This window comes from Patagioenas fasciata, chromosome 10 (genome assembly GCF_037038585.1).
Source record: "Patagioenas fasciata isolate bPatFas1 chromosome 10, bPatFas1.hap1, whole genome shotgun sequence".
Taxonomy (NCBI): Eukaryota; Metazoa; Chordata; class Aves; order Columbiformes; family Columbidae; genus Patagioenas; species Patagioenas fasciata.
The window spans coordinates 21,485,560-21,503,580 of record NC_092529.1 but is presented as its reverse complement, the minus strand read 5'-3'; the positions used below and the strand labels follow the sequence as shown (position 1 = coordinate 21,503,580).

At 59.9% G+C, this 18,021-nt stretch overlaps 1 long non-coding RNA gene across 1 annotated transcript; it reads right to left on the bottom strand.

Moving 5' to 3' along the window:
• Window positions 1–637: 637 nt before the first annotated feature.
• Window positions 638–1,812, bottom strand: LOC139828786 (uncharacterized). The gene is made up of 3 exons (XR_011740744.1): window positions 1,775–1,812; window positions 1,084–1,191; window positions 638–685 (listed from the first exon to the last, which is right to left on the bottom strand). It is a non-coding gene; the product is annotated as an uncharacterized lncRNA (long non-coding RNA).
• Between the last annotated feature and the right edge of the window lie 16,209 nt (window positions 1,813–18,021).

Here is an 18,021-nt window from a genome sequence, read left to right as displayed (position 1 = left end):
TTTTCGCATAACATCAGGACCGCTAACACTTGCACTCCCCTGGGGATTGGGAGCACCTGTGGTACTCTCGCCGACCACATCTGGAGGAGAAATTCAAGATGTTAGTCCATCCTGTGCACCACTGCTAAGCTTGCAGCACGTTTGATATGGCCAGCAATTTCCTGGTTTCTCTCAGTGCTGCTCCCTGGAGACACCGTCCCACCCTCTGGGACAGGACTCCCACCCTTTGGGACAGGACTCCCACCCTTTGGGACAGGACTCCCACCCTTTGGGACAGGACTCCCATCCTTTGGGACAGGACTCCCACCCTTTGGGACAGGTTGTCCCACCAAACAAAACCCAGAAGGCCAGAAGGACAGCATGGGGGGAGCGCAGCTGCTTGGCCAGTCACTCCTTTGAGGGACACGGACAAAAGCCGTCCCTGCAGCAGGCATTGCCAGCCCCAGCTCTGCCCCCCAGTCCAGCTCCCACAGGCGCAGGGGACGGAGTCCGGCCCTCTCAAGAGGGACATGAGCCTTGCTCTCCCCGTCTGCCTTTTCTCCTGCATGGGCATCGCTTGCAGCCGCTCCCAGGTTTTGGGACGTGTCTCCTGTTCAGGGACCCCACCAAGACCGCTCAGTACCTGAGTTCGTCCAATGGAATTCATTTAGGCTGCTGGGCTGGTAACCTCTGGGCCTTGGCAGCCCTGTCAGAAAGCAGAGACGAGAGGTAAAGCCTCAGCACGGCTCAGGCACAGAGGATGCAGGGGGACGGGGAGGTTCCCTCTAAGCCCCTGCCCGATCTGGCCGTCAGGGCATCGCTCTGGACCTCAGATCCCCTTTGGGATCCCGCTCGGTGCTGCTCCTGTGCTTTGAGCCTCTGCGGACCTCAGGGCAAGCTTTGGGCCGCAGCTACAGCGGGAGGTGCGTTTGCACAACAGTCACATTCCCCATCAGCTGCAGAACGTGGCCCAGACGGCACGAGCCCAAAGCACTTTGTGTTTTGGCTGTGAGGTGATGTGCAAGAGCGGGCACTGGGGGAAGAGCCTGCTGACACACACCCATCCTGATGGGTGACACTGCCTGACCATGCGACAGTGATTACCTGGCATACCAGCGGCTGGCATCGCCTCTGCTGCTTCACCAGAGCCCGGCAGGGAGCTGCGGCTTCCTTCCGGAAACACCTCCTTCTGCACAGCCTTGCGGTTCGTCTCTTGAGAAAGAAAGAGGGAGGGCTGGATCAGATGGAACCGTTCCCCATGAGGGAGATTGGTATCTTCGGGGGGCAAGACGTCTCAAAGGCACGGCTAAGGTTTAGAAACCAGGGCTGGGCTTCTGAGGCTGCGCCTGGCAGTGCTCCGAACAACAGCCACGTCTGGCCCTGCTGGGACACCAGGAAATGGCACGTGACCTTCTGGTTTGCACTGCACATTGTGGGCAAACTTTAGGGTGATGCTGAGCGCCGTCCTTCAAAGAGAACGGGAAGAAGCTGCAGCCAGGCCAGCTGGGGAAACAGCCCTTTGGAGAAGACTCCTCTGCAAGGCCCTCCTGCCCTTCCTGGAAGCACCAGCACCAGGCACGTTTGCCTCATCCCAGCAGCTGCCCCTGGCACTTGGCTTGAACCACAAGTGGCTGCGCAATCCCTGCACCATCTCTCTGGCAGCTGCAAGGCGTGACACCAGCATTGCTGCAGCGGGGCTCTGATCGACCCCTTCCTGCTGTACAGCCTGTCCAGACCCGTACCTAAACCTTCGGATGCTGAGACTCACAGCTAATTCTGAGTAAAATATACCCACCCTGTGCTCTGCGCAGTTCATCCAGGAGTTGCTTCATGACTTCTGATGGCTCTGGGGTTGTTTTTGCTTCTTCAGCTTCATGTATTGGTCTTGGAAGACCTTAGAAACAAGATTCAGTTACAAGTGAGATTAATACATTACAGAAAAACAAGGCAGAGGTTGTGAGCTCAGCACAGACAGACTGCTCACCCCTGGGACGCCAGCCGGGCCGTAGCCCAGCACGCTGCCGAGGAGCCGGAAAAGTCCATCCTTCGGGATCATCTGTCAATAAAGAGCCAGAGAAGCTTCCATCACCTGCTGTGATCTGCATGGGCAGCACTGAATGGCAGAAGCGGTGAGGGGACCGCGCAAGGAGAGGGCACGCACACGAGCAGGTCTGTCCTCACACCCGCAGACCTGCCCGGCTGGCGGACCCTGGGGCTTGGGGCTGGCAGCTCCCAAAGGGAGGAAAAAGCCATGACGTACCCATGGCATGTCCTGGAGGCTCGGTCCTGGAACCCAGACGGGAACCTGGATCAGCTTTGCCCACAGGCGCGGCTGCAAAGAAACGCAGGACACAACAGCTCCCGTGACACAGTTCAAGATGCTTCTTCAGCTCGGAGTGGCCGGGAGTGGAATGCAAAGACGGGATTGCTCCGCGGCACTCATCCCTCCCTTCCGCTCGGGAGCGTGGGGCAAAGAGTCACCACGTGCCTGCAGCGGCACCGTGCTGGGACCAAACGAAGCCCGTGCAGAGCTGCCGGGAGAAAGGACTCCCTGGAGCTGACAGCAGCTCCAGACTCAACCCCAGCCAGACACTGCCCTGGTATTTGGCACCGGGGCACCTCAGGCTCCAAGACCCTGGCAAAGGCAGCTTGGCAAGGGAAAGCGCCCCAGGGAACATCACTGAGCCTGACCCGTTCCCTCTCGGCTCTCCTCCCTGTATGAGTGGGGGCCACACAAGGAGCAACTTGCATTTCACATGCAACTTACCTCCAGGATACCGCAAGGGCTCCGAAACTACATCCAGCCAGGAAGCTGGATAATCGTTGCCACCAGCCTCATCTAGAAACAAGCACAGAGAAGAAATGTTTCCATTGCCCGCTGGGATCCACTGCTGCCTTAGGGAACCGCAGGCACTGGAATGGGATCGGGCGCCCACATGGGAGTGGACAGTTGGAGTTGGACATTGCCAAAACTGCAGAGGGGCCGGTGACCTCTTGGCCGGCTCTGGCTGCTCTGACACACTCTGTTCAGGCCACGAGAAACAGGTCTTGAGGAGAGGATGGACCAACACAGGGGCCCTGGGGCCTTCCCTCCCAGGGGAGCTCTGGCACACAGAGGAAGCACTGGAGGGAACAACCATCACCCCACTGCCTGGGGAGAAGAGCCCGCTGGCCGTGAAAGGCTGCACCGCTCACCTGCTCCCCGTGCTCGCCACGGAGCAGCCTGGGCAGGCCCGGCATGCAGGGCCAGCAGGAGGAGGAGGAAGAGGAGGCGGCGGGTGGGGAACATGGTCCCGTGCACTCGCAACGTCTTTGTGCTGCGGCGGCTGCTGCTGCTGCTGCTGCTGCTGCTGCTGCTGCTGCTGCTGCTGCTGCTGCTGCACTGGGGGCCGGGGGCTGCGCAGCCGCTTCTTATTGTTGGCGCGGCACTGTGGGCTCTGTGACGTCACAATCACTGTCACCTCCCGGCTGGGCCGAGGCCGTGTGGAGATGGCTCAGGGCGCTGGTGGCAGGTGCTGAAGCAGAGCCTGGGAGCTACCTCCCAGGAGGGGAGCATGTCCCGTGGGGCAGCTCCGTGCAAGGGCTGAGACACCGTCCCGCCTGGGGCTGGGCCCACAGCTCTGCCCTGTTCTGCGGGCACTGGCACAGGGGCAGGAGGAGCTCAAAGTGCCCAGAACTGCAGGAGACCACAGCCACGGGACTGCTGACCTCCTTGGGTGCTGTCAGTGGCTGCTCGTCAGCCCCAAGAGTGTGGGATTTCAGTCTGCAGACAAGATCAAGGTTGGCAGCTTCCAGGCTGGAACCTGGTCTGGCGCCTTGGGGGACCTCAAGGATCACTTTTGTTTTACCAGGAAGATAAAGCCTTTGATTTTCCATTTCTTCTTAATGCTCAGACTGGTTGGGGCTCTGAGCCAACAGATGCTGTTGAAGATGTCCCTGCTCAGTGCAAGGTGTTGTGAGCGGTGGAGGGGCCATTGACTTCTTGGCCGGCTCTGGCTGCTCTGACACACTCTGTTCAGGCCATGAGAAACAGCTCTTGAGGAGAGGATGGACCAACACAGGGCCCCTGGGGGCTTCGCTCCCGGGAGAGCTCTGGCACACAGGAAGCCTCGTAAAGCACTGGAGGGAACAACGATCACCTGCGCTGCCCGGGAGAAGCGTTAAAACCGTTTACCTCGCAACACCGTAATGGGCCAAAGCGACTGCCATCTTAGCCAAGGCCTCAAAACGAGCACCAGGCCCAGGCTCCCTTTAGCCTAGGAAGCCCTGGGCTTGCTGCTGTACAGTGACAGGGGGCTGTGCACCCAGATGTGCAGGCACTTTGCAGCACCCCAAGGCTGATGGCCTTGACCTGTCAATTAGGGCCACTCAAGGGCTCATTAATTAGGGAGGGCCTTTGTTGTGCCTCCAGTACATTTGCTCGTCGGGCTCATATCCTTAGAGGTGCTCTGGATGGCTTCCCACTTTTATCTGGGTATCCCATTTGACAAGGTCCATGGCCAGATGACCCCGCTGCAACAAACGCTGCCTCACCCCACAGCCCCTCACCGTTCCGTGCGACTGCCCAGGCTGGGCTCCTGTCACCACCTCCCGCACCGTGTGTTGGTCACATTGGTGTCACCGACTGTTTCAGACCATGGCTATGGGCTCCCGCAGCCCCTGGTGGCCCCCCTGCTGGTGGGGGGAGCCCAGCGCCTGGCTCCTGCCGACCCGGAGGGGATGCGGGGTTGTGCCTGCGAGTTGATTTTGGTACAACCAAGACACATGTGCAACATAACAGTCCCCTTTATTTGGGAAACTGTGGGGATGGTGGACGCACGTCACCAGCACTATGGGAGCTGGATGACACTGGGCTTTTTCCATGCCTTCAGTAGCTTCAGGTCAGCAAAGAATGGGCTCTGGGAACGCTGGGGTGGCGACGAGGCTGGACGTGCTTCCTTGACGCCAATCTGATGCTGCAGAGCACCATTCTGGTCCTGTCCCTGCAGAGCAGATGGTGATGGGCCAGAAGGACGCAGGGGTGGAGAGGAGTGCGGACGAGCTGACTTGAAGTCCATAAGTTTCTTGATGATGTTATTGGGCTCCCACTGCTGCTCGGCAGCCGATGATGTGCTGGGGGGAGACAGGAGCTGTAGGGATGGAGGATGTGCCAGTTTTGCAAGCAAGGACAGCAGCTGCTGGTTTTGGGTGTACCTCTCAGAAGTGCCACAGTGCCAGGTCTTCTTCTCTGGGGTGAGGGGTGGCTGCCATATTCCAGACCGCCTGGCTGCTGCCTCTGCATCACGGAGCCTGTGGAGAGAGGAGGCTGCTGAGGCCTCAGCTGCATGCGGGACACAGGGCCTGTCCTCCGCAGCACGGCCCAGAGCTGGCAAGGCTCCCCAGCACCACGGGCTGAGCTGCTGGCCGGCCTGGGCCGAGGTGGACCCCTGCACCTCATGGCACCACCGAGCACGGGGATTCCTCTGGGCAGGTTCACTGCTCGGGAGCGGGTGACAGTGAGCATCTCGCTTTCTTGGGCAATCTCATCCCCTGCTCCTTCTCCTCCTGCCCTGGCTTTGCCTGTGCCTGCCAGTCCTGGGGCTGCTCTTGCCCAGGCAGGGTCAGTTTGAGCTAAGCCTGGCCCCAGTCAGGGCGGGCTCCTGGGAAGGCGGCCCAGGGATTAAGAGGCCAATTGAAGCATCCGACAGCAGCAGAATCCTCAGCAGAGTTCTTTGCCCAGCCAGTAACTGGCCACTCTGCAGCAGCCGGACGAGAAATTCTTTGTGGTACACGCAGCCACCTAAGGAAGCAGTGGTGGGAAAAGCAATAACTCACTTTTTAGCCGTCCTCCACTGCCAGATCGCGACGCAGAAGAGCACTATTACCAGTGGTATGGAAATTATAGTTGTTACTGTGAATATGACGCAGCGCTTTCCCAAAACTTCACGGCAGAAAACACTTGCGCTCCCCTTGGGATTGGGACCACCTGTGGTTGTGTTACCAGCCACATCTGGAGGAGAAATTCAGATGTTAGTCCATCCTGTGCACCACTGCTAAGCTTGCAGCACCTTCTATACGGCCAGCAAGTTCCTGGTTTCCCTTGGGGCTGCTGGCTGGAGGCACCATCCCACCCTCTGGGACAGGACTCCCATCCTTTGGGACAGGACTCCCACCCTTTGGGACAGGTTGTCCCACCAAACAAAACCCAGAAGGTCAGAAGGACAGCATGGGGGGAGCGCAGCTGCTTGGCCAGTCGCTCCTTTGAGGGACACGGACAAAAGCCGTCCCTGCAGCAGGCATTGCCAGCCCCAGCTCTGCCCCCCAGTCCAGCTCCCACAGGCGCAGGGGATGGAGTCCGGCCCTCTCAAGAGGGACATGAGCCTTGCTCTCCCCGTCTGCCTTTTCTCCTGCGTGGGCATCGCTTGCAGCCGCTCCCAGGTTTTGGGATGTGTCTCCTGTTCAGGGACCCCACCAAGACCGCTCAGTACCTGAGTTCGTCCTATGGAATTCATTTAGGCTGCTGGGCTGGTAACCTCCGGGCCTTGGCAGCCCTGTCAGAAAGCAGAGACGAGAGGTAAAGCCTCAGCACGGCTCAGGCACAGAGGATGCAGGGGGACGGGGAGGTTCCCTCTAAGGCCCTGCCCGATCTGGCCGTCAGGGCATCGCTCTGGACCTCAGATCCCCTTTGGGATCCCGCTCGGTGCTGCTCCTGTGCCTTGAGCCTCTGGGGACTCAGGGCAAGCTCTGGGCCGCAGCTACAGCGGGAGGTGCGTTTGTGCAACAGTCACATTCCCCATCAGCTGCAGAACGTGGCCCAGACGGCACGAACCCAAAGCACTTTGTGTTTTGGCTGTGAGGTGATGTGCAAGAGCGGGCACTGGGGAAAGAGCCTGCTGACACACACCCATCCTGATAGGTGACACTGCCTGACCATGCGACAGTGATTACCTGGCATACCAGCGGCTGGCATCGCCTCTGCTGCTTCACCAGAGCCCGGCAGGGAGCTGCGGCTTCCTTCCGGAAACACCTCCTTCTGCACAGCCTTGCGGTTCGTCTCTTGAGAAAGAAAGAGGGAGGGCTGGATCAGATGGAACCGTTCCCCATGAGGGAGATTGGTATCTTCGGGGGGCAAGACGTCTCAAAGGCACGGCTAAGGTTTAGAAACCAGGGCTGGGCTTCTGAGGCTGCGCCTGGCAGTGCTCCGAACAACAGCCACGTCTGGCCCTGCTGGGACACCAGGAAATGGCACGTGACCTTCTGGTTTGCACTGCACATTGTGGGCAAACTTTAGGGTGATGCTGAGCGCCGTCCTTCGAAGAGAACGGGAAGAAGCTGCAGCCAGGCCAGCTGGGGAAACAGCCCTTTGGAGAAGACTCCTCTGCAAGGCCCTCCTGCCCTTCCTGGAAGCACCAGCACCAGGCACGTTTGCCCCATCCCAGCAGCTGCCCCTGGCACTTGGCTTGAACCACAAGTGGCCGCACAAGCCCTGCACCATCTCTCTGGCAGCTGCAAGGCGTGACACCAGCATTGCTGCAGCGGGGCTCTGATCGACCCCTTCCCGCTGTACAGCCTGTCCAGACCGGTACCTAAACCTTTGGATGCTGAGACTCACAGCTAATTCTGAGTAAAATATACCCACCCTGTGCTCTGCGCAGTTCATCCAGCTTTTGTCTCCTGACTTCCAATGAATCTGGGGCCTTTTTTCCTCCTTCAGCTTCATACATTGGTCTTGGAAGACCTTAGAAACAAGATTTTGTTCTATGTGAGATTAATGCATCACAGAAAAACAAGGCAGAGGTTGTGAGCTCAGCACAGACAGACTGCTCACCCCTGGGACGCCAGCCGGGCCGTAGCCCAGCACGCTGCCGAGGAGCCGGAAAAGTCCATCCTTCGGGATCATCTGTCAATAAAGAGCCAGAGAAGCTTCCATCACCTGCTGTGATCTGCATGGGCAGCACTGAATGGCAGAAGCGGTGAGGGGACCGCGCAAGGAGAGGGCACGCACACGAGCAGGTCTGTCCTCACACCCGCAGACCTGCCCGGCTGGCGGACCCTGGGGCTTGGGGCTGGCAGCTCCCAAAGGGAGGAAAAAGCCATGACGTACCCATGGCATGTCCTGGAGGCTCGGTCCTGGAACCCAGACGGGAACCTGGATCAGCTTTGCCCACAGGCGCGGCTGCAAAGAAACGCAGGACACAACAGCTCCCGTGACACAGTTCAAGATGCTTCTTCAGCTCGGAGTGGCCGGGAGTGGAATGCAAAGACGGGATTGCTCCGCGGCACTCATCCCTCCCTTCCGCTCGGGAGCGTGGGGCAAAAAGTCACATCACTGAGCCTGACCCGTTCCCTCTCGGCTCTCCTCCCTGTCTGAGTGGGGGCCACACAAGGAGCAACTTGCATTTCACATGCAACTTACCTCCAGGATACCGCAAGGGCTCCGAAGCTACATCCAGCCAGGAAGCTGGATAATCGTTGCCACCAGCCTCATCTAGAAACAAGCACAGAGAAGAAATGTTTCCATTGCCCGCTGGGATCCACTGCTGCCTTAGGGAACCGCAGGCACTGGAATGGGATCGGGCGCCCACATGGGAGTGGACAGTTGGAGTTGGACATTGCCAAAACTGCAGAGGGGCCGGTGACCACTTGGCCGGCTCTGGCTGCTCTGACACACTCTGTTCAGGCCACGAGAAACAGCTCTTGAGGAGAGGATGGACCAACACAGGGGCCCTGGGGCCTTCCCTCCCAGGGGAGCTCTGGCACACAGAGGAAGCACTGGAGGGAACAACCATCACCCCACTGCCTGGGGAGAAGAGCCCGCTGGCCGTGAAAGGCTGCACCGCTCACCTGCTCCCCGTGCTCGCCACGGAGCAGCCTGGGCAGGCCCGGCATGCAGGGCCAGCAGGAGGAGGAGGAAGAGGAGGCGGCGGGTGGGGAACATGGTCCCGTGCACTCGCAACGTCTTTGTGCTGCGGCGGCTGCTGCTGCTGCTGCTGCTGCTGCTGCTGCTGCACTGGGGGCCGGGGGCTGCGCAACTGCTTCTTATTGTTGGCGCGGCACTGCGGGCTCTGTGACCTCACAATCACTGTCACTTCCCAGCCGGGCCGAGGCCGCATGGGGACGGCTCAGGGCGCTGGTGGCAGGTGCTGGAGCAGAGCCTGGGAGCTACCTCCTGATAGGGCAGCACGTCCCGTGGGGCAGCTCCGTGCAAGGGCTGAGACACCGTCCCGCCTGGGGCTGGGCCCACAGCTCTGCCCTGTTCTGCGGGCACTGGCACAGGGGCAGGAGGAGCTCACGGTGCCCAGAACTGCAGGAGACCACAGCCACAGGACTGCTGACCTCCTCGGGTGCTGTCAGCGGCTGCTCGTCAGCCCCAAGATTTCAGTCTCCAGACAAGCGCAAGGTCCCCTCCTGTCGGCAGCTTCCAGGCTGGAGCCCGGTCTGGAGCCTTGGGGGACCCCAGGGATCACGAGTCGCTTTGGTTTTACAGGAAAGATAAAGCCTTTGATTTTCCATTTCTTCTTAATGCTCGGGCTGGTGGGGGCTCTGAGCCCCCAGATGCTGTTGAAGATGTCCCTGCTTATTGCCGGGTGTTGGACTAGATGAGCTTTGAAGGTCCCTTTCTTTGGGGTGCTTGAGGGCATGGAGCTGGTTCTGTTGCTGCAGGGAAACTGGGGCCAGGCCGGGGGGTTTCTGGGGCCCAGGGGATGATGGACATGATGGATTTAATTCCATCTGCTGCTCAAGGCCTCTGTCTTGGTCCCACAACTGCAAGGCAGACAGTGATGGGATGGGTGGATGCACGGGCCACAAGATGGTGGACGTACTGTGCTCCACTCCATTGGGTGCCTCAGGATGCTGGGCTTGTTCAACAGCCGCCGGGCAGCTGGGTACAGGCTGGAAGGACATGGAAGCCATGGGGAGGAAGAATGCACCAGTTATCCAGGCTGGCATGGAAGCTGCTGGTGTTGGTTGCAGCTTTCTGACCTGCCACAGCTGCTGCTCCTTCCGTCCAGGACTGAGGGGCGGCCGCCATTTTCCCGCCTGGCTCCTGCACCTGCATCGCTGCAGGAGACAGGCTGCTGCAGGGGGGCTGGGGAGGGCTGGGGGGACGTGGAGGTTGTGGCCACCGTGGGCACACAGGATTTGATTACAACGTCTGCTGGAGTTCATTGTTCTGCATCTGCCACTGCAGGGCAGCCGGTGATGGCCTGGGGGACATGAAGACCGTGGGGATGATGGCTGCTCTGTTTTTCATTCCAACTGGTATTAGAGACCACAGGACTGGTTCACCACTGCAGGGCTTCTGGGGTTGGGCTGAGAGGACACAGGGGCCATAGAGATGGTGGACGCCCTGGTCTGTACCCCATGGGGTGCCTGAGGACCGGCCCAGATTTCCCAGAGAGGTGGTAGATGCCACATCCATCCCTGGAGACTTTCAAGCTGTAGGGATGGAGGATGTGCCGGTTTTGCAAGCAGGGGCAGCAGCTGCTGGTTTTGGGCGTGCCTCTCAGAAGTGCCACAGCGCCTGGTCTTCTTTTCTGGAGTGAGGGGCGGCTGCCATATTCCCGCCTGCCTGGCTGCTGCCTCCGCACGGCGGAGCCTGTGGAGAGAGGCGGCTGCTGAGGCCTCAGCTGCAGGCGGGACACAGGGCCTCTCCTCCGCAGCACGGCCCAGAGCTGGCAAGGCTCCCCAGCACCACGGGCCGAGCTGCTGGCCGGCCTGGGCCGAGGTGGACCCCTGCACCTCATGGCACCACCGAGCACGGGGATTCCTCTGGGCAGGTTCACCTCAGGGCAGGTTCACCCACCTCTTTCAGGCCATGACCATGGCCTCCCCCAGCCCCTGGTGGCCCCACCGCTGGTGGGGGGGACCTGTGCCTCGCTCCTACCGACCCCAAGGGCATCCAGGGCTGGGCCTGGGGGTTGATTTTGGTATGACCGGGACACCTGTGCAACAGATCAGTCCCCTTTATTTGGGAAACTGTGGGGATGGTGGACACACTTGTCACCAGCACTATGGGAGCTGGATGACATTGGGCTTTTTCCATGCCTTCAGTAGCTTCAGGTCAGCAAAGAATGGGCTCTGGGAACGTTGGGGTGGCGACGAGGCTGGACGTGCTTCCTTGACGCCAATCTGATGCTGCAGAGCACCATTCTGGTCCTGTCCCTGCAGAGCAGATGGTGATGGGCCAGAAGGACGCAGGGGTGGAGAGGAGTGCGGACGAGCTGACTTGAAGTCCATAAGTTTCTTGATGATGTTATTGGGCTCCCACTGCTGCTCGGCAGCCGGTGATGTGCTGGGGGGAGATGGGAGCTGTCGGGACGAAGGATGCGCCAGGTTTCCAGGCAGGGGCAGCAGCTGCTGGTGTTGGGCGCAGCTCTCAGAAGTGCCACAGTGCCTGGTCTTCTTGTCTGAGTGCCTGGCTTCAATAGCTTGAGTTCAGCTACGAATGGGCTGCAGGAACATGGGGTCGGTGACAAGGCCAGACGTGCTGCCTTCATGTCTGACTGCTGCTTGAGGCCACCATCACAGTCCTGCTGCTGCAGAGCAGGTGGTGATGGGCTGTCAGATGGTAGGGGTGCAGGACAGCGTGGATGTGCTGGCCTGAAGTCCATTTGTTGATAGAGGCCATTCTTCTTCTCCCGCTGCAGCAAGGCAGCAGGTGATACGCTTGGGGGACACAGGAGCCTTGGGGATGGAGGCTGTGCCATTTTTCCAGGCTTTATGCAGTGGCTGCTGGTGTTGGGCGCAGCTCTCAGGGTGCCACAGCGCCTGGTCTTCTGTTCCGGAGTGAGGGGCGGCTGCCATATTCCTGACAGGCTGGGGGGATGCAGGGGCCACAGGAGGGTGGACGCACTGTTCTGCACTCCGTTGAGAGCTGGAGGCCACTGGGTTGTGCTAACAGCTTCAGGGCTGCCAAGAATGGGCTGGTGGGCCATGGGAGCCATGGGGAGGGAGGATGTGCTGGGTTAGCAGGCTCAAACAGCGGCTGCTGGTGTTGGGTGCAGCTTTCTGAGCTGCCTGAGCTGCTGCTCCTTCTGTCCAGGTGTGAGGGGCGGCTGCCATTTTCCCGCCTGGCTCCTGCATCTGCATCGTTGCAGGAGACAGGCTGCTGCAGGGGGGCTGGGGATGGGCTGGGGGGACATGGGGCTCGTGGTGACCCTGGGCACACAGGTTTTCACTCCAACATCTGCTTGAGTTTGTTGTTCTGGTCCTGCCACTGCAGGGCAGCCGGTGATGGGCTTGGGGACGTGATGGCCACTCTGGTTTTGCTTCCAGCTGGTAATGGAGACAGCAGGGCTGGTTCACCACTGCAGGGCTTCTGTGGACAGGCTGAGAAGATAGAGGGGCCACGGAGATGGTGGACGCTTTGTTCTCTACCTCATTGGGTGCTTGAGGAAATGTGGCCCAGGTTCCCATGGAGGTGGTAGATACCCCATCCCTGGAGACTTTCAAGACCAATATCTGGTCCAGCCTCGGTACCCTGCCTGTGGGTTAAGCCCAGCATGGCAGGCGGGAGCAAGGCGAGCAGGGGACAATTCCCCGAGTGCTCTCCTGTGACACTGTGATCTACAGCACTGATGTGAGTGGTGGAGGGGCCGGTGACCTCTTGGCCGCCTCTGGCTGCTCTGATACACTGTGTCCAGGCCACGAGAAACAGCTCTGGAGGAGAGGATGGACCAACACAGGGCCCCTGGGGGCTTCCCTCGCGGGAAAGCTGTGGCACACAGGAAGCCTCGTAGAGCACTGGAGGGAACAACGATCACCTGCGCTGCCCGGGAGAAGCGTTAAAACCGTTTACCTCGCAACACGGTAACGGGCCAAAGCGACTGCCATCTTAGCCAAGGCCTCAGAACAAACACCAGGCCCAGGCTCCCTTTAGCCTGAGAAGCCCCGGGCTTGCTGCTGTACAGTGACAGGGGGCTGTGCACCCAGATGTGCAGGCACTTTGCAGCACCCCAAGGGGTAATGGCTTTGACCTATCAATTAGCGCCCATGAAGGGCTCATTAATTAGGGAGGACCTTTGTTGTGCCTCCATAGACACCTCTGCAAAAGTTCCGTCCCTCTTTATCTGGGGAGCTGTGGGGATGGTGGATAAATTCTTACCTAGCACTTTGGGTGCTGGACAATGCTGGGCTGCTTCCCCTGCTACCACTGCTGCAGTGCGGCTGTGAACGGGCTGGGACACGTAGGGGTGGTGAGGATGACGGACGTCCTGGCTTGAATTCCATCTATTGCCTGAGGCCGCTGTCCTGGTCCTGCTGCTGCAGGGCAGCCAGAGATGGGCTGGGGGGACACGGGAGCTGTGCGGAGGGAGGACGCACTGGTTTTCCAGGCTCAAACAGCGTCTCCTGGCACTGGGTGCAGGTCTCAGAGCTGCTGCAGCTGCTGCTCCATCTGTCCAGGACTGAGGGGAGGCCGCCATTTTCCTGCCTGGCTCCTGCACCTGCATCGCTGCAGGAGACAGGCTGCTGCAGGGGGGCTGGGGAGGGCTGGGGGGACGTGGAGGTTGTGGCCACCGTGGGCACACAGGATTTGATTACAACGTCTGCTGGAGTTCATTGTTCTGCATCTGCCACTGCAGGGCAGCCGGTGATGGCCTGGGGGACATGAAGACCGTGGGGATGATGGCTGCTCTGTTTTTCATTCCAACTGGTATTAGAGACCACAGGACTGGTTCACCACTGCAGGGCTTCTGGGGTTGGGCTGAGAGGACACAGGGGCCATAGAGATGGTGGACGCCCTGGTCTGTACCCCATGGGGTGCCTGAGGACCGGCCCAGATTTCCCAGAGAGGTGGTAGATGCCACATCCATCCCTGGAGACTTTCAAGCTGTAGGGATGGAGGATGTGCCGGTTTTGCAAGCAGGGGCAGCAGCTGCTGGTTTTGGGCGTGCCTCTCAGAAGTGCCACAGCGCCTGGTCTTCTTTTCTGGAGTGAGGGGCGGCTGCCATATTCCCGCCTGCCTGGCTGCTGCCTCCGCACGGCGGAGCCTGTGGAGAGAGGCGGCTGCTGAGGCCTCAGCTGCAGGCGGGACACAGGGCCTCTCCTCCGCAGCACGGCCCAGAGCTGGCAAGGCTCCCCAGCACCACGGGCCGAGCTGCTGGCCGGCCTGGGCCGAGGTGGACCCCTGCACCTCATGGCACCACCGAGCACGGGGATTCCTCTGGGCAGGTTCACCTCAGGGCAGGTTCACCCACCTCTTTCAGGCCATGACCATGGCCTCCCCCAGCCCCTGGTGGCCCCACCGCTGGTGGGGGGGACCTGTGCCTCGCTCCTACCGACCCCAAGGGCATCCAGGGCTGGGCCTGGGGGTTGATTTTGGTATGACCGGGACACCTGTGCAACAGATCAGTCCCCTTTATTTGGGAAACTGTGGGGATGGTGGACACACTTGTCACCAGCACTATGGGAGCTGGATGACATTGGGCTTTTTCCATGCCTTCAGTAGCTTCAGGTCAGCAAAGAATGGGCTCTGGGAACGTTGGGGTGGCGACGAGGCTGGACGTGCTTCCTTGACGCCAATCTGATGCTGCAGAGCACCATTCTGGTCCTGTCCCTGCAGAGCAGATGGTGATGGGCCAGAAGGACGCAGGGGTGGAGAGGAGTGCGGACGAGCTGACTTGAAGTCCATAAGTTTCTTGATGATGTTATTGGGCTCCCACTGCTGCTCGGCAGCCGGTGATGTGCTGGGGGGAGATGGGAGCTGTCGGGACGAAGGATGCGCCAGGTTTCCAGGCAGGGGCAGCAGCTGCTGGTGTTGGGCGCAGCTCTCAGAAGTGCCACAGTGCCTGGTCTTCTTGTCTGAGTGCCTGGCTTCAATAGCTTGAGTTCAGCTACGAATGGGCTGCAGGAACATGGGGTCGGTGACAAGGCCAGACGTGCTGCCTTCATGTCTGACTGCTGCTTGAGGCCACCATCACAGTCCTGCTGCTGCAGAGCAGGTGGTGATGGGCTGTCAGATGGTAGGGGTGCAGGACAGCGTGGATGTGCTGGCCTGAAGTCCATTTGTTGATAGAGGCCATTCTTCTTCTCCCGCTGCAGCAAGGCAGCAGGTGATACGCTTGGGGGACACAGGAGCCTTGGGGATGGAGGCTGTGCCATTTTTCCAGGCTTTATGCAGTGGCTGCTGGTGTTGGGCGCAGCTCTCAGGGTGCCACAGCGCCTGGTCTTCTGTTCCGGAGTGAGGGGCGGCTGCCATATTCCTGACAGGCTGGGGGGATGCAGGGGCCACAGGAGGGTGGACGCACTGTTCTGCACTCCGTTGAGAGCTGGAGGCCACTGGGTTGTGCTAACAGCTTCAGGGCTGCCAAGAATGGGCTGGTGGGCCATGGGAGCCATGGGGAGGGAGGATGTGCTGGGTTAGCAGGCTCAAACAGCGGCTGCTGGTGTTGGGTGCAGCTTTCTGAGCTGCCTGAGCTGCTGCTCCTTCTGTCCAGGTGTGAGGGGCGGCTGCCATTTTCCCGCCTGGCTCCTGCATCTGCATCGTTGCAGGAGACAGGCTGCTGCAGGGGGGCTGGGGATGGGCTGGGGGGACATGGGGCTCGTGGTGACCCTGGGCACACAGGTTTTCACTCCAACATCTGCTTGAGTTTGTTGTTCTGGTCCTGCCACTGCAGGGCAGCCGGTGATGGGCTTGGGGACGTGATGGCCACTCTGGTTTTGCTTCCAGCTGGTAATGGAGACAGCAGGGCTGGTTCACCACTGCAGGGCTTCTGTGGACAGGCTGAGAAGATAGAGGGGCCACGGAGATGGTGGACGCTTTGTTCTCTACCTCATTGGGTGCTTGAGGAAATGTGGCCCAGGTTCCCATGGAGGTGGTAGATACCCCATCCCTGGAGACTTTCAAGACCAATATCTGGTCCAGCCTCGGTACCCTGCCTGTGGGTTAAGCCCAGCATGGCAGGCGGGAGCAAGGCGAGCAGGGGACAATTCCCCGAGTGCTCTCCTGTGACACTGTGATCTACAGCACTGATGTGAGTGGTGGAGGGGCCGGTGACCTCTTGGCCGCCTCTGGCTGCTCTGATACACTGTGTCCAGGCCACGAGAAACAGCTCTGGAGGAGAGGATGGACCAACACAGGGCCCCTGGGGGCTTCCCTCGCGGGAAAGCTGTGGCACACAGGAAGCCTCGTAGAGCACTGGAGGGAACAACGATCACCTGCGCTGCCCGGGAGAAGCGTTAAAACCGTTTACCTCGCAACACGGTAACGGGCCAAAGCGACTGCCATCTTAGCCAAGGCCTCAGAACAAACACCAGGCCCAGGCTCCCTTTAGCCTGAGAAGCCCCGGGCTTGCTGCTGTACAGTGACAGGGGGCTGTGCACCCAGATGTGCAGGCACTTTGCAGCACCCCAAGGGGTAATGGCTTTGACCTATCAATTAGCGCCCATGAAGGGCTCATTAATTAGGGAGGACCTTTGTTGTGCCTCCATAGACACCTCTGCAAAAGTTCCGTCCCTCTTTATCTGGGGAGCTGTGGGGATGGTGGATAAATTCTTACCTAGCACTTTGGGTGCTGGACAATGCTGGGCTGCTTCCCCTGCTACCACTGCTGCAGTGCGGCTGTGAACGGGCTGGGACACGTAGGGGTGGTGAGGATGACGGACGTCCTGGCTTGAATTCCATCTATTGCCTGAGGCCGCTGTCCTGGTCCTGCTGCTGCAGGGCAGCCAGAGATGGGCTGGGGGGACACGGGAGCTGTGCGGAGGGAGGACGCACTGGTTTTCCAGGCTCAAACAGCGTCTCCTGGCACTGGGTGCAGGTCTCAGAGCTGCTGCAGCTGCTGCTCCATCTGTCCAGGACTGAGGGGAGGCCGCCATTTTCCTGCCTGGCTCCTGCACCTGCATCGCTGCAGGAGACAGGCTGCTGCAGGGGGGCTGGGGATGGGCTGGGGGGACGTGGAGGTTGTGGCGATGGTGGGTGCGCAGATTTTGATTCTAATGTCTGTTGGAAGCCGTTGTTCTCATCCTCCAGCTGCAGAACAGCTTGAGGGCCATGGTGGTTCTGGCAAGGCTGGACACTCTGGTTCTGATTCTGGCTGGTGTTGGAGGCCGCTGGGCTGGTCCCACCACTGCGGTGCTGCTGGGGACGGGCTGGAGGGCTGTGCAGATTGTGTGAAGGGCTGATACGCCAGCTTTCCACAACCAACAGCGGCTGCTGGTGTTGGATGCAGCTCTCAGCGGAGCCGCAGCGTCTGGTCCTTCTGCTACAGAACAAGGGGCAGCCGCCATATTTGCACCTGGCTGCTGCCTCTGGATTGTGGTTCACCTCAGGGCAGGTTCACCCATCTCTTTCAGCCCATGGTCATAGGCTCCCCCAGTGCCTGGTGGCCCCACCAATGGTGGGGGGAGCCCTGTGCCTGGCTTCTGCCAACCCAGAGGGCATCCAGGTCTGTGCCTGAGGGGCTGGATTTTGGTATCACCAGGACATTTGTTACATACCTCAGACCCTATTTATCTGGGGAGTTGTGGACATGGTGGACAAACTTGTCTCCATCACATCAGGTGCTGGAGGAAACACGTTTTTTTTCGCTGCTGCAGAGCAGCTGAGGACGGGCTGGAGAGACGTGGGAGTCGTGGCGACCGAGCCACACAAGAAGCAACTTCTGGGTCTGGCACTGCGTCACCTTGTCCTGTGGCAGCAAAATGGCTGCTGTGGGGAGCCCCGTAAACATCTCCTTTTGCCCCTGAGGGCGTCCAGAGCTGTGTCCAGGCCTTGGAGCTCACCCAACACTGGTGCCTCGCAGGGTTTGATTTTGGTACCACACGGACACATGTTCAACACCTGAGTCCCTCTTTATTTGGGGAGCTGTGGACGTGGTGGACGAACTCATTTGCAGCATGAGAGGCGCTTGAGGACACTTGGCTTCTTCTGCTGCTGTGGGGCCTCTGAGGACAGGTTGGGGAGGCATCCAGGTTGTGGTGACGGTGGGAGCACAGGTTTTGACTCTGTCTTTTGTGTCCCGTTATTCTCACCCTGCTGTTGCAGCGGAGATGGTGATAGTTCTGGAAGCCGTGGGGATTCTGGAGAGGCCGGACACTCTGGTTCTGATTCCGGCTGGT